Raw genomic sequence first — 14,084 nt, 5'->3', positions numbered from 1 at the left:
TAAAGTGAATTAACTACTTTAATTTATATTTGTGTGGAAGCTGAAACCTACTGAACGTATGTGTGTGTGTGTGTGTGTGTGTGTGTGTGTGTGTGTGTGTGTGTGTGTGTGGTTGTGTGTGTGTGTGTGTGTGTGTGTGTGTGTGTGTGTGTGTGTGTGTGTGTGTGTGTGCCCTACTCTGCTGTAGTCCTTCAATACAGAGCAATCAATACAGAAAACAATCCCTCTGTTATTAGTTCCTTCTCTCTCTAGTCAATTGATTCACAGCTCCAAACGAGCTTCGCCCAACGGTCTCTCCCATTAATCTTGATGGCAATCTGGCCTAGTGCCCTTAACGCCCACAACGCATTAATTATGAATCTAATTTGCTGCTTGTTAATTAGTTAATTGATTCATTGATTGATTGATAGGCCTGGCATGGGAATGGTAGGCCTGTGGCATTCTCAGCAGCAGGCACCCTTTGCATATGTGTGTGTGAGCGGCTTGACCCCTGCCCAGCGACCAACTTGAGCGGGCCGACACCTCTCGACTCAACTAGCTGTAAATAATTTCCCCTGGTTGAAAACGTCAGGCAGTGTTTTCTCAGGGCTTGACCACTGGGGGCCCCTCTGTTGTGGCAGATTGCAGGCCTCTCTCTCTCTCTTTCTCTCTCTCACACTCTCACTACCTCTCTCTCTCTCTCTCTCTCTCTCTCTCCCTCTCTGTCTTTGAGGAGGGGGGTGGGGTCTGTGAAACAGGAGACCCCCCCCCCCACACACACACACACACACCCCACCAGTGGATGTCACAAACTTTAACAAGCAGTTTCAGCCCATGTCTCAAAAGACACAAAACACAGTGGGGCGAACAAAGATGGTCTTTGTGAGGGTTTGTTGCGTGTGTGTGTGTGTGTGTGTGTGCGTGTGTGTGTGTGTCTGTGTTTGTCTCTGTGTGTCTGTAGTGTTGGTCTTTGTAAGAATTGCATAGGACTGGGTGCACAGATGTTCTGCTCTCTGTGAGTAGTCTGGGGAAAGGGGGACTCATCCCTAAGATGCCGGGGGCTAGGGGGAGTTCTGAAGTCCTGTGACCACAGACTGCTGCAATTGAATGGGGGGGGGGGGTATTTGTTTGTACAGTGCATGTTGTTTGACACTTGCCTCAACTCTGAGACAATGAGAGAAAGTGATGGAGTGTGTGTGCGCGCGTCCGTGCATGCGCAAGTGAGAGAGAGAGAGAGCGACAGAGAGAGAGAGAAGATTGCTCAGGTAGCTATAAACAGCCATCTTATGTCCGTGAGGGATGAAGAGATGAGAAGATGCGAACTGAGACAAACAAGCTGCACTTTGTTTCATAGTGTCTGTCTGTCTGTCTGTCTGTCTGGCTGTCTGTCTGTGGTGTTGGATGCAAAGCTGTCTGTGGTGAGAGGACGTGGGCGCTGACAGGAAGAGTGGGGCTCACAGTGATCCTCTGTGACATTTCTGTGACGAGTCCGATGTTGCCAAGCACGACAAATTGAGAGGACATGCCTCAACTGCCCAATGCAACATACAGCAGGGCAGCAGCAACTGCACACTAGCTGTGTAGCTAAAGCTGTTTTAATGTGATGGCATTGAGGAAACGTGTGGGTTTGCATGTAAAAGGAATTCTTTCAGGGGATTTGTCATTGTTGCATTGCACTGCATTGTTCATGATATTTGGTAGCAGATGTGTGTTACCATCACTCAAATAAAAGTTAAAAAGTATTTAATAGTAGTAATTGTAGAAAGGACTGCAGAGTGGATCTAAGGCTTAGTCTGACTCAGAGCTTAAAAACTGTTTATTTTGTCACGATGCTTAATATTTAAGCCTTGAAAGTGTTTTAGTCTTTCTCTCACTCTTTCTTTCCATCTGCCTCTGTCGCTCTCTCTCTTTCACACACACACATGCACACACACACACACACACACACACACACACACACACACACACACACACACACACACACACATTCACTCTCTCCATTTTAAGGCGTGCACAGAGAGTGTATTCATAACTTTTATACCCCGGATATGTTTTATCTCTTCTCCGTGCTCTTGTGTGAAGTGGTGTCTGGGAGATAGATGAGAAGTTTGCTTAATGGCTGGGTGGTGGTGGTGGGGGTCACCATTATTGGCAAGCTGAAGAGTGCGGCTCCACACAACCTTGCGAGGCCTCACAAAGAGCCAGCCATTCATCCACAGGCCCTATCGGGCCAGGGCCCTCAGCACAGAAATCAATGCGTGTTGTGCCTGCATGCGGAATATACTGTCCAAGGCAGCGAACTCGTCGATTAAGGAAGCTAATGATGAATATCTTTGTGTGTGTGTGTGTGTGTGTGTGTGTGTGTGTGTGTGTGTGTGTGTGTTTGTGTGTGTGTGTGTGTGTGTGTGTGAGTGAGTGAGTGGGTGTGAACATGTGTCTGCAATATCGTGTCGGCACTGGAGGTTGTGTGTGTGTGTGTGTGTGTGTGTGTGTGTGTGTGTGTGTTTGTGTGTGTGTGTTATCCATCGCCTTTGTGCCATAGTGAAAAGGAGAGCCGATGCTTCACTCTTACAAACTGTCTGATCGGGCCTTGAGTAAGACTGCAGCAGTGAGCGAGAGAGAGAGAGAGAGAGAGAGAGAGATAGAGAGAGAGAGAGAGAGAGAGCGAGAGACAGAGAGGGAGAGAAGGAGAGAGAGAGAGAGAGAGAGAGAGTCTGTCTTCTTTTGTTTTGCCAGAAAGCAGAGCCCTGATTCTGCGTTAGCTTTTGTCTACGCAAAACCTAGGCAAGGAGGCGGGGGTGATGTTTGGGCCTTCTGTGTGTGTGTGTGTGTGTGTGTGTGTGTATGTGTGTGTGTGTGTGTGTGTGTGTGTGTGTGTGTGTGTATGTGGTAGGCTGGAGTGGGGTGGAGTGTGGGGGGGGGATGTAGAATGGAGTTGGCCTCAGCTAGCAACAAAAGGCTCCTGTAATCAAAACAAGACAAAGGGAGGCGATGGGCAAGGTTAGCGAACGTAGCCAGTGTGACCTCCAGATCATGCTACTGCTACGCTGTGTGTGTGTGTGTGTGTGTGTGTGTGTGTGTGTGTGTGTGTGTGTGTGTGTGTGTGTGTGTGTGTGTGTGTGTGTGTGTGTGAAAGGGGTTTGAGGGTTTGCATAGACACCTCCTGCTTTTTGCGCGTCTTTGGAGGAGAGCGGTACAATAAATACAAAATAAAAATCCTTTCAAAGATGGTGACCCTGAACCAACACCACCGCAGTTCACCGCCTGCAGTTGGAAGGCCACAAACCCCAACAGGCTGCACAAAGTACGCAATTCTCTCCATAGGGCTATAGATGGGGGCTGGAAGAGGACTTATGGAGGGGGGGGGGCGGGGGGTATAAGGGTCTGTTCACAACCGAGTGCAAATGCCTCTGGAGAGCACGGGGGCAGGGTCTTGCACGCATTGTAATCACTCGCAATTATCAGCCTAGTGGGGCAACCATGTCAATGCATTACTGATGTGAGTGTGTGTGTGTGTGTGTGAGTGTGTGTGTTTGCATATGTATGTTTGTGTGGTTGTGTGCATGTGTGTGTGTTTGTTTGTGTATGTTCAGGAGTGTGTGTCTGTGTGTATATGGTGTTATTTGCTTTTTGCATGTGTGTGTGTCCAAACACGCAGTTCACCTAAGTGTATTTGTGCAAATATGTATGTGCATTTCGATGGAACATCCATCTTAATCTCCTCCATGTTTTTTAATGAATTATTCATCTGCAGGCGGCAACAGAACATTTCTGCATGGGAGGCTCCATACATACAGACATGTGTGTGTGTGTGTGGGTGTGTGTGATTTCGATAGATAGAGAAACCTTCTGGTCGTCCCATCAACACAGACAGGCTGAAAGAAGAGGAGGGACACGTTAAAAGACCTCAAACAGACGGATGGTGAGGAGGTCAAGAGAGAGACACAACAGAAACAGCACTTAGCTGTATCCCTGACAACCCAACAGGTTGTAAACAGATAGGAATGGGCTTTCTGAAAAACATGGATCATAAGTATTCTCCGTCACCATTTCTCAAGCACGAAAATACCATTACTTATTTGAAACAGGTATCAAAAGGTATTATTTTGAAAACTTGTGTCAAACGAATGCCTGTCTTCAGTCAGTAATTCTTATATTTGTTACACATTATTTGGTATTACTGGTGGCTTATTATGTTGTTGTGTTTGTGTGTGTTTGTGTGAGTTAGCATCAGTTTGTGTGCTTGTGTGTGTATGTGTGAGTTAGCATCTGTGTGTGTGCTTGTGTCTACTCAGGGATGTTTTGTTTCGTCTTGCATAAAAGCTGTTTGTGTGTTGCCAAGCGTACCCTGTCAGACACTTGAAAATGTTTCAGCATCACACTGCACCCTCACTCACATACCCTCACTCACACACACACACACACACACACACACACACACACACACACACACACACACACACACACACACACTCACACGCTCACACACGCACAAACACACTCAAACACACACACACACACACACACACACACACACACACACTTCCCACTCCCTGCCATAGATGTCTACTGCATGAGCAAATACTGTGTATGCAAATGCCCCCTCCACACCTGTACTTTCCAATTACCAGTGAAGAATTGCATTAAACCTGCACGCCCGTCGCTCTCAGGAATAACCAAATAACCGATCAAAATGGCTAAATGGCCAACGTATGTTAGGGGAAATTGGAAGATGGGAAATCTCTCAGCCAAGCGCATTTAATTAGAGGAGCCTCGCTCTTCGTCCGTCTGTCTATCTCTTTCTCTCCTTTCTTTTTCTCTCTCTGTCTCTTTTTCTGTGTGATCCTCTCTCTCTCTCTCTGTCCTTTTCTGTCTGTTTCTCTCTATGATTCTCGCTCTCTCTTTCTCTCTCTCTCTCTCTGTCTGTCTGTCTCTGTCAATCTCTCTCTGTCTGTGTCTCTTTCTCTCACCTTCTAGAAGAATTTGTCTGTCTTTCCTGCTCACTCTGGGCGTAGCTTCATTTCTAGGGCGTCAGTTTGTCCGTGCCCATCTTGGGTGGTCACTGCACACTGACCATCACTCTTGGCACTGCTTTTTAACACACAAATGACCTCTGATGACCTCTGTCGCAAACGACAAGATGGACAGAGACGCCATGGCAGAGGGGCAAGGGCAAAAAAGTCCCTGTTTTTGAAATGGATGGCCAAGACAAAGATAGACGCATTAACAGACAGACAGACAGACAGACAGACAGACAGACAGACAGACAGACAAAGAGACAGACAGTCAGACAGACACAGGCACACACACACAGAGAAACACAGGCATACACATAAACACAGATACACACATAAACACACACACAGATAGACACCCATACATATAGACACAGATATACAGACACACACACACACAGACACAGACACAGACACACACACACACACACACACACACACACACACACACACACACACACACACACACACACACACACACACACACACACACACACTCCTTCCTCCATCCGCTCTTTCCCGTCCAAGACAGATTTACTTCCCCTGATCCCTCGTCTCAGCGCTCTCAAGCAGGGAGACGTTGGGCGTCGAGCACAACATTGTTATTGACGATGGCTGCTCCCCTCGATAAGAGCAGGCGGAAAATCAATCACCTCCATTAGACGCTGAGTGAGTGACAAGAGGCCAATCCCTGGCACTGGCTCCCCCTTCTCGTTTCATCTTCCCTTTCTCTCTCTGTCTCTCTCTCTCTTTCCCTCTCTCTCTCCCTCTCTCTCTCTCTTTCTCTCCCTCTCTCTCGCTATCTCTCTGTTCCTCCCTGTCTTCTTTCCCCGCACATGTCTTTGGAGGGAACACACCTGCCTACTTCTGTGCCTTAGCATATACCACTCTTTGTCAATTTCTCTGCCACCTTTGTTTTTTCTTTCTTTTGCTCAGTTTATTTTGATGTTTTTTGTGTGATACTGTAATGTTTGCTAAGAAAATATAAGAATGTGTTTTGGAAGAAGGGGGACCCTGTATGTATGTGTTCTGTATGTGTATGTGTATGTGTATGTGTGTATGTGTATGTGTATGTGCATGTGTATGTGTATGTGTATGTGTATGTGTATGTGTATGTGTATGTGTATGTGTATGTGTATGTGTATGTGTATGTGTATGTGTATGTGTATGTGTGTGTGTGTGTATGTGTATGTGTATGTGTATGTGTATGTGTATGTGTATGTGTATGTGTATGTGTATGTGTATGTGTATGTGTATGTGTATGTGTATGTGTATGTGTATGTGTATGTGTATGTGTATGTGTGAAGTGCGAGTGCAAGTGCGAGTGTGAGTGTGTATGTGTATGTGTATGTGTATGTGTATGTGTGTGTGTGTGTATGTGTATGTGTATGTGTATGTGTATGTGTATGTGTATGTGTATGTGTATGTGTATGTGTATGTGTATGTGTATGTGTATGTGTATGTGTATGTGTATGTGTATGTGTATGTGTATGTGTGAAGTGCGAGTGCAAGTGCGAGTGCGAGTGCGAGTGTGAGTGTGTGTGTGTGTGTATGTGTGCGTGTATTTATATGTATATACATACAGATGTACGGAGAAGCACAAAACATGTCTGTGAGACAGAGAGTGGAAGTCAAAGAGAAAGTGAGTCTGTATGAGTGAAAAGAGAGAAATGGCACAGGGATTTAGATTATTGCAGAGGGCACATGCACGTTTGTATGAGAGAAAAAGAGATAGAGAGAGAGAGAAAGAGAGGGAGAGTAATAATTATATTATTGCAGAGGGCATATGCATGTTTGTATGAAAGAGAATGAGGGAGAGAGAGAGTGAGAGAGGGTGAGAGAGAGAGAGAGAGAGAGAGAGAGAGAGAGAGGGAGAGAGAGAGAGTGGGAAGAAAGAGAACCACTAAAGGAGTGAGTCCACATACTCTCATGTCCATCCTGATCTTCTGGGTCACCTCTTCCATACACCTCATCCAAAGCCAGGCAGATGACCATCTGTAATAGGCTTAAAGCGCAGACCCCGGCGGCACCACACACATGGCCATAACATGATAAAAGGGCCTTCAATAGACCTGCTCAATGGGATTTCTGCACAATTTGCTCTATTAACACGAAGGTTATAGGAGTTAAAGACTTCTATTCAACTTCAGCCTTGTCGTCCTGATTTTATGCTGCTGTTGATATCGCATCAGTATCCAGGAAAACATGCCTACCATTGCTTTGGTGACCGACGGAGAGAGACTATCAGTGGGAATGCGGGTCGCAGGTCTTGCAGAGGCACTTTCTCAGGTTGCATGGAGGCACGTTTAAAAGACACAAGTTTCAAATAATACCAGCGCGCCACCACTCAGACATGCGTGAGCGGCGGTAAGTGGCGTTGATAAAAAAACTTTCCACAAAATAAAAGCACAGGGTCCAGTACGCTATTCAGTCATCTTTTAAAAGCTCACCCATGGTCAATTAAGAGCATGCAAAAGGTAAGAACAAAACAAAAAAAAGAAAGAAAGAAATGCGATAATGTTACGTTATATGAAAACAGCAAATACACTAAATAATGGAGCAATGGGAGAGCTAATAGGGACACTTACACACCTGAGTGAGTCTACACAGGCCATTACACACGCTCGATACTGGAGTCTCTCCACAAAAATTACCACCCCAGAGATACCTGTGCGCTTTCTCCCCTCGCCACTTGTGGCGATTAAGCGCTTTCATTCACTGCAATTCACTTTAATTTAACAATGACTGTATGGCTCTAAAAAGAAAAACAGAAAGAAAAAGACAGACAGAAAGCGCAGTTCTATGGTCTTTTGTCCTTGGCCTCCCTTAAATAAGGGTTTGAACATTTTTACTGCTTCTATTTGAAAAATGTTTAGGAGAAGTGTGAGTAGAATATTTATTTCTACATTTTTCTTTTTTTTATCCAAGTCACGGGAGACACAGCAGTAGTTCACAAACATGTCTTTCCTCTGTTCCTTGGACCTTAAAGTTAAGGCCTTAGCAGTGCGACATGTGCAGTTTATCCTGACACAGACCAGAAACTGACCGAAGACATTTGATGCCACTACTAGCTGCATACATTTGAGGGTTATTCTGTCGAAACACTTGTCTGGATATTTTTGCCTTTGATATCGGGCTTTGACGTTATTAAACTCATGTGCATCAGGGCCTAAGACAGAGCCTGAAGCACGAGTCTGAGTCTCACATGTAGGTCTTGTCGGTTCTTCCTTAATCTGCAGAAGTTTCATGAGAGAGCTTGGTGAGGCACATACCTCTGACAGCTGAGCTGAGGATTGGTATTGGATTGCATTGGATTTCCTGCACTTTTTCATTCCTTATGTAAAGTAGTATTTATTGTTACACGAGGTCTCTATTGCTCCTTTGTTCATTGCTTTGGATAAAAGCGTCTGCTAAATTACTAAATGTAAATCGGACTGTTCTCCGAGTTGTATGTTGAGGGGCTGTTGCTATCACTCGCACCTGTGCTCAGCAATTTCTTAACCGTACTTGATTTTTTTCATAGCAAGAAGAGGCACCATGCTCTGAGCAGGGTGTATCTGCATTCCTGACGTTGAGGGGACCGTGCTCTTGGTGGACCAGGTATGACTGACGTTAAGGGGACTGTGCTCTAGGTGTACCAGGTATAATGACTGCACAGCTGGTTAAAGGTTTGAATCAGGTCAAGAACAATGAACAAATTAAAACCAAAGGTTATTCTAGTGCAATGAGAAATGGTTTCAGAAATGGTTTATTCTGCAGACTGGAGGTGGCTTTGGATTGTCAGCTGCTGTTTAGCAAATGTGCCACTAATTCCACTAATTCTCCTACTGAACACAGCTAAGAGTATTTGCCTCGGTCAGTTGATAAGAAATATCAGCCATACCACAGCGAGGAGCAGGCTCTTAGTGACTAAAGACCGGTGCCAGAGAGATGATTGTGTGTGTGAGTGTGTGAGTGTGTGTTTGTTTGATATATCTGTGTATGTGTGTGTGTGCATTGTGTATATTTGCAATCACATGTGTGTGTGTGTGTGTGTGTGTGTGTGTGTGTGTCAGTGTGTACCTTCGTGTCTATGTTTTGTGTGTGTTTGTATAAACATACAAAAGACCAGTGCCAGAGAGATGATTGTGTGTGTGTACATTTGTTTGATATATCTTTGTATGTGTGTTTGTGCTTTGTGTATATTTGCATTCACATTTGTGTGTGTGTGTGTGTGTGTGTGTGTGTGTGTGTGTGTGTGTATGTGTGTGTGTATCTCTGTGTCTATGTTTTGTATGTGTTTGTATATATATATATATATGCATTTACATGTGTGCATGTGTGTTTTTTTTCTTGTGTGTGCGGTTTTTTTCTATGTATTTATATTCTAGTGTGTGTGTTCTTGTGTGTGTGTGTTTTTTTCTATGTGTTTGTGTGTGTGTGAGAGAGAGAGAGAGAGAGAGAGAGAGAGGCAGAGAGAAGGACAGCGCAGTGCAAAGCTGGTGCTTGTGATCCACTCTCCTCCTACATTAACCTGGCAGGATTAGAGCGCCCAGCAAACTTGAGTCCTGGGAGGAACACGTGTTCAGGTCAGCACCGCGTCCCTGCTGCCCCAGCATCCCTGCCCACATGTCTGAGTCCTGTCTGCATCTGCACTCGCTGCGCTGTCCTCTCCTACAACACATAATCCGCAGCAAGGACTGAAGATGGAGGAACACCGACAGATGGAGAGAATTCAGAAGGAAAAGTGGCGGTGGGGGTGTATGGGCCTGTGAGAAGACTACTTGGCAGCAACTCCTCTCTCTCTCCCTCTCCCCTCCATCCTCTGCCTGGGTTGTGTATAAATCCTATTTCGCGCTGCCAGGCAGCCATTTCCCAGAGATCTGTGCTCGGCTCGGCTCTCGCTGCACATTAAGCCCTTCTGCTGGCTCCAATCACAGCGCGGGAGAGCGGCGGGGTCTCAACATCACTAGGCTGGGGGCTTTAGTGTGTGCGCTTTCACAGCGGGTTGGGTTGGCACCACTGCCTGCCTGCCCGCCTGCCTGCCTGCCCGTTGCCTGTCATCCACCATCCTCTGGTTTGGTCCAGTGCACAGGCTGGTGTGATGCTAGCATACTTATACACTGTCCTTAGTAGCAGTGTAGAAACCAATATGGTGCTTTAGGCTTAAAACACTCAGCAACATTAAATTGTGTTTTTATTGGTAAATTGTATGTTTGTTTGTGTTAACTCGTTAAATGATGACTGACTCCATGTTCTTGTCATGTATTATTCTATGATGTATGCATTTCTGTAAAGTTGCGTTTGAGAAAGTCACAGTCCTGATTGTAAGTCTAGGTAGGCCTCAGATCACATGAGCCATCAATGAGTGCTGGATGTTTGTGCAAAGGGTACTCAAAATGTAAGATCTACCTAGTTTGGACAGGCTAAAATGTTATCTTGTTTTGGCAATAAGTTGAAATCTAAGAATTAAACCAGCAACACAACATAAAACTTGTCCCATGTCTAAAGCGGCATAGAGAACGTAAAGGAGTGTAACATGGAGCTATGCTGCCATCTTCTGGCCATTGATATGCTTCATTAAGCTACCAGTCAAACTCTGGATTACATGAAACTGAGTTGAAGGTTTTTTCGCGTGCCGTTGTTAGGCTACTTACTATATCAAAGAAGAGCAGAAGCGTTGAATACTTTTCAACCCCAGATATATAAAATAACAAATTAAGTTCATTATTTTAAGTGAAAAGGTTTAGCACATGCATAGGCTGCATAGGTTTTAGTTATAGCTCTGACATTTTCAGTTGTTGTTACTTTTATTAAGTCTTTCAGGTTTTTTGTTTGTTTTTTGATGAATTAATTCGTTTTAGTTTAGTTTTTATTTAGTTTCAGTGTCAGGCAGAAGTGTTTGTATGAAGTTTTGTCTGGTTTGGTATGGTTTATTCCCATTCTGTAGCAGTGAACACGATGTTCTTCAGTGAGAGGGTACAGCGAATGTGGTGAATCCTAGCGCGGCGCTTAGTCGACGAGGGGCAATAGGGCACTGCTTGGAGTGGGCAATTCCGGCCAGCACTCCCATAGACTCCCATCTATACTGTATTATGTCTATGAGCACTCTCTCCGAGCCGCGACTCACAGGGCCTAAAAGCTCCCTGCCGGCGCGCCTCTAATATCGTTTCGAGTGTCGAGTTTTATGGCAGCCGGCAGCTATGTGGCATTGCTGCCACCTTCTGGAATAGTGTAGCAACTACAGTGTAAATTGAGGGGGAACGAAAAGCAAAGCTGCTTTTTTTATTTTTATTATTATTACAGTTAGCAAAATTATTTGCTAGTGATATTTTTAGTCTTAGTTTTTGTTAACTATAATAACCCTGTTGTTAAGTTAGCATAATTGATTTGGACCAAGGACACAATTGTGGTATAAAAACTAGACTAGAGCCACAACTCAACAACATTGACCCAAATACATCCTCCTCAACAGGCAGCACATAACCTCAGACAGAACTAGGCAAATCTGATTTCTCGTCTCATTTTAGAATGCAGCAGCAAAAAATTCTGAATACATCATTCATAATTATCACAACAAACAAGGACAAAGGGCACATATTTTATTTTAGCGTTGAGTAACAAACCCCTCTGTGACCTCTGTACATCCAAATTATAACTAACTATGAAACTGTAATGATGTATAATGTTCACACTCATAAACATAATGCAAATGTAGAGTGTGTTAAATAAAGAGAGGTGGTATCTCATACTTGCATTTTGCATGAAATAGGCATAAAGTTGCTCCTCCATGAAGAACTGGTGGAGTAAACATGATGAAGAGGCAGTCCCCAGTGTCACCCAAATGCTGCAACATAAGCCGTTATATTCCTGCATTAACACACTCATGACGCTTTTGAACCAATGCTATTCACAACAATGTCACCAGCAGAATGCCATCCCGGTTGTATTGTATGCTTGCTTGCATGTCTATGCTATTCTTCTTGAAACGTAATGCATCAGCAAGGCAACAAAGAAGGACTAGTAGCTCTTCTTTTCAGCCCTTGCTTACACACACAGAAGGTATACTTTTAAGAACATGCACAGAGTTAGAAACGTCAACTTTTAAGAACATCATGTTTTAGCTCACAAAGGCATATGATAAACACACACACACACACACACACACACACACACATACTTGATTAAAGTCAGAGTTAAACATTTCCTTATCACTGCTGAAGTAAGGTAAGTATGAAATGCCAGTAGTATTCTGTATGCTGAGGCCCCTTGCGTGTGGGAAAATATAACACAACTGAAATGAATCAGTATTGAAATGCCAGAAGAGAAAATATGAAATAAAAATAATGATTTCCTTAACTATGGAGATAAACAGTGTCTCCGATACTAGAGAATTGTGGGATGGAAGTAGCCCTGATCTGACAGTGATCCAGTGGGTCAGAACCTGATCGGTTTCAGAGTCTGATATTCTGGTACCGTGACATCAATCACTGGTGCATGTAGTGACTCCTCAAGTCTAGGCCTGGTGAACTAGTGGCAGTTCTGTTCCGATAACACAGCTAGTGTAAATTACACATGCATAGGCCTACTCTCAGAGAAAACAGTCTTCACAGGTTCTCTTAGAACCTCATTCCTTATCTTGTTAAACTACTTTGATCACAGATTCTGTGGGTTTCGGTGAGTATAGGGTCACATAATTGCATTCAAATCCCAAATAAGTTCTATTTGTGTATTTTAAGTTTCTTTACTGCCATCTCTATAGGAAGGTCATACAGGCAAACTCCACCAAGGTTGATCTACAGATCCACTGTGTGGACAGTGAGGCCATTAATGAACTGGCAAGGGCTGCAGAGAGAGCCAGATAAGAATGTGATGGGGCCAGAACTGATAGACACCCAGAGGACTTGCATCTACATGCCTTCACTAGCTGCTTTCATTCAAGGGGACAGGTGAAGGACACGGTTTATCTGTAGCCGTGATTTCGCTGTCAGGCCAGGGTTATCTTCACATCGATCGGGGCTAATGCCCGGAGGCCTCAAGCTCAAGAACAAAAAAAAATTTGCATTTGTACTATTGGGCCAATAGCCCCGCAGTTTTGCCCTAAAACCCAGCGTGGTGGAAACGTCATCCATTTCACAAGCGAGTGGGAAGTTCAAGTTGAGATATCATGTGATAAAGTCTGGATGACAGGTACTTGCGACCTACAACAGAACAAATTAAGAAAAGGAAAGTAATGGAAACTTGTTTGCTGTTTCTCATCTTCATTTCGTGGAATGTACAGTTAATACTCAAATAAAGCATGTCCCTCATAAGGCAAACCGACTTGTCAGACTCCTTTATTCCTTAAAACTGTAATGTAGGCTACGGTAATAGTCTAGACATAGTTCATACGTGTGCAACCTGGGAAACAAACCCACAACCTGGGTGCTATTGGTGAGCACCTGCCTCTACCAGTTAATCAACGGGTATACCATCTGAAATAACATATCGTACAAATAATAACAGTGAACGACAGCAGGAACATGGATTAGATGCTAGTTCATACAGTCATCCATTTTTTTAAAAGCCCATTTGGAGGAATACAACATTACAAATCTTCCTGGGCATCCTTTTCCTCTCCAGTGCGTGTTGGTAAAGGAGTCTTGCTCTGCACAGCTTTGTGGCATATCCCACAGATGTAGGTTTGTGGTGTTACTTGGCTAAGCGTTTACCATCCTCCAGCTTTGCCTAACCCTTAACAATTAGACACCTTTGGACAGTCATCTAACTGGCTTGACTCTGCTGCATTCAGACATTTTTTACTGAGCTGATTGTGCACACGTTGGGTTTATCATTGGTCCCTTTTTTATTCTGGGATCTTTCCAAAGCCCGTATTTACAGACTTTCATAGTTTCTGTGGTGTATTTGCATGCTGGAATTGATCTTCATTTTCCACCAATGAAACCCTGCTTCTGTGGCAAACTTCTGACATCCGGAATCTGAAACCATGGCAACAGCCAAGCCATGCAACCAATAAGGTAAAAGAGAGAGTGTCCACGGTAGGCCTACAGTGGCACCACAGTGTGAGTGCTCAAAGACAGGAAACCCTTTGTGTGCAACGGTGTGTGAGTG

This window comes from Sprattus sprattus (genome assembly GCF_963457725.1).
Source record: "Sprattus sprattus genome assembly, chromosome: 5".
Classification (NCBI taxonomy): Eukaryota; Metazoa; Chordata; class Actinopteri; order Clupeiformes; family Clupeidae; genus Sprattus; species Sprattus sprattus.
The sequence above is the reverse complement of the archived record's forward strand: the minus strand, read 5'-3'. Positions refer to the sequence as shown.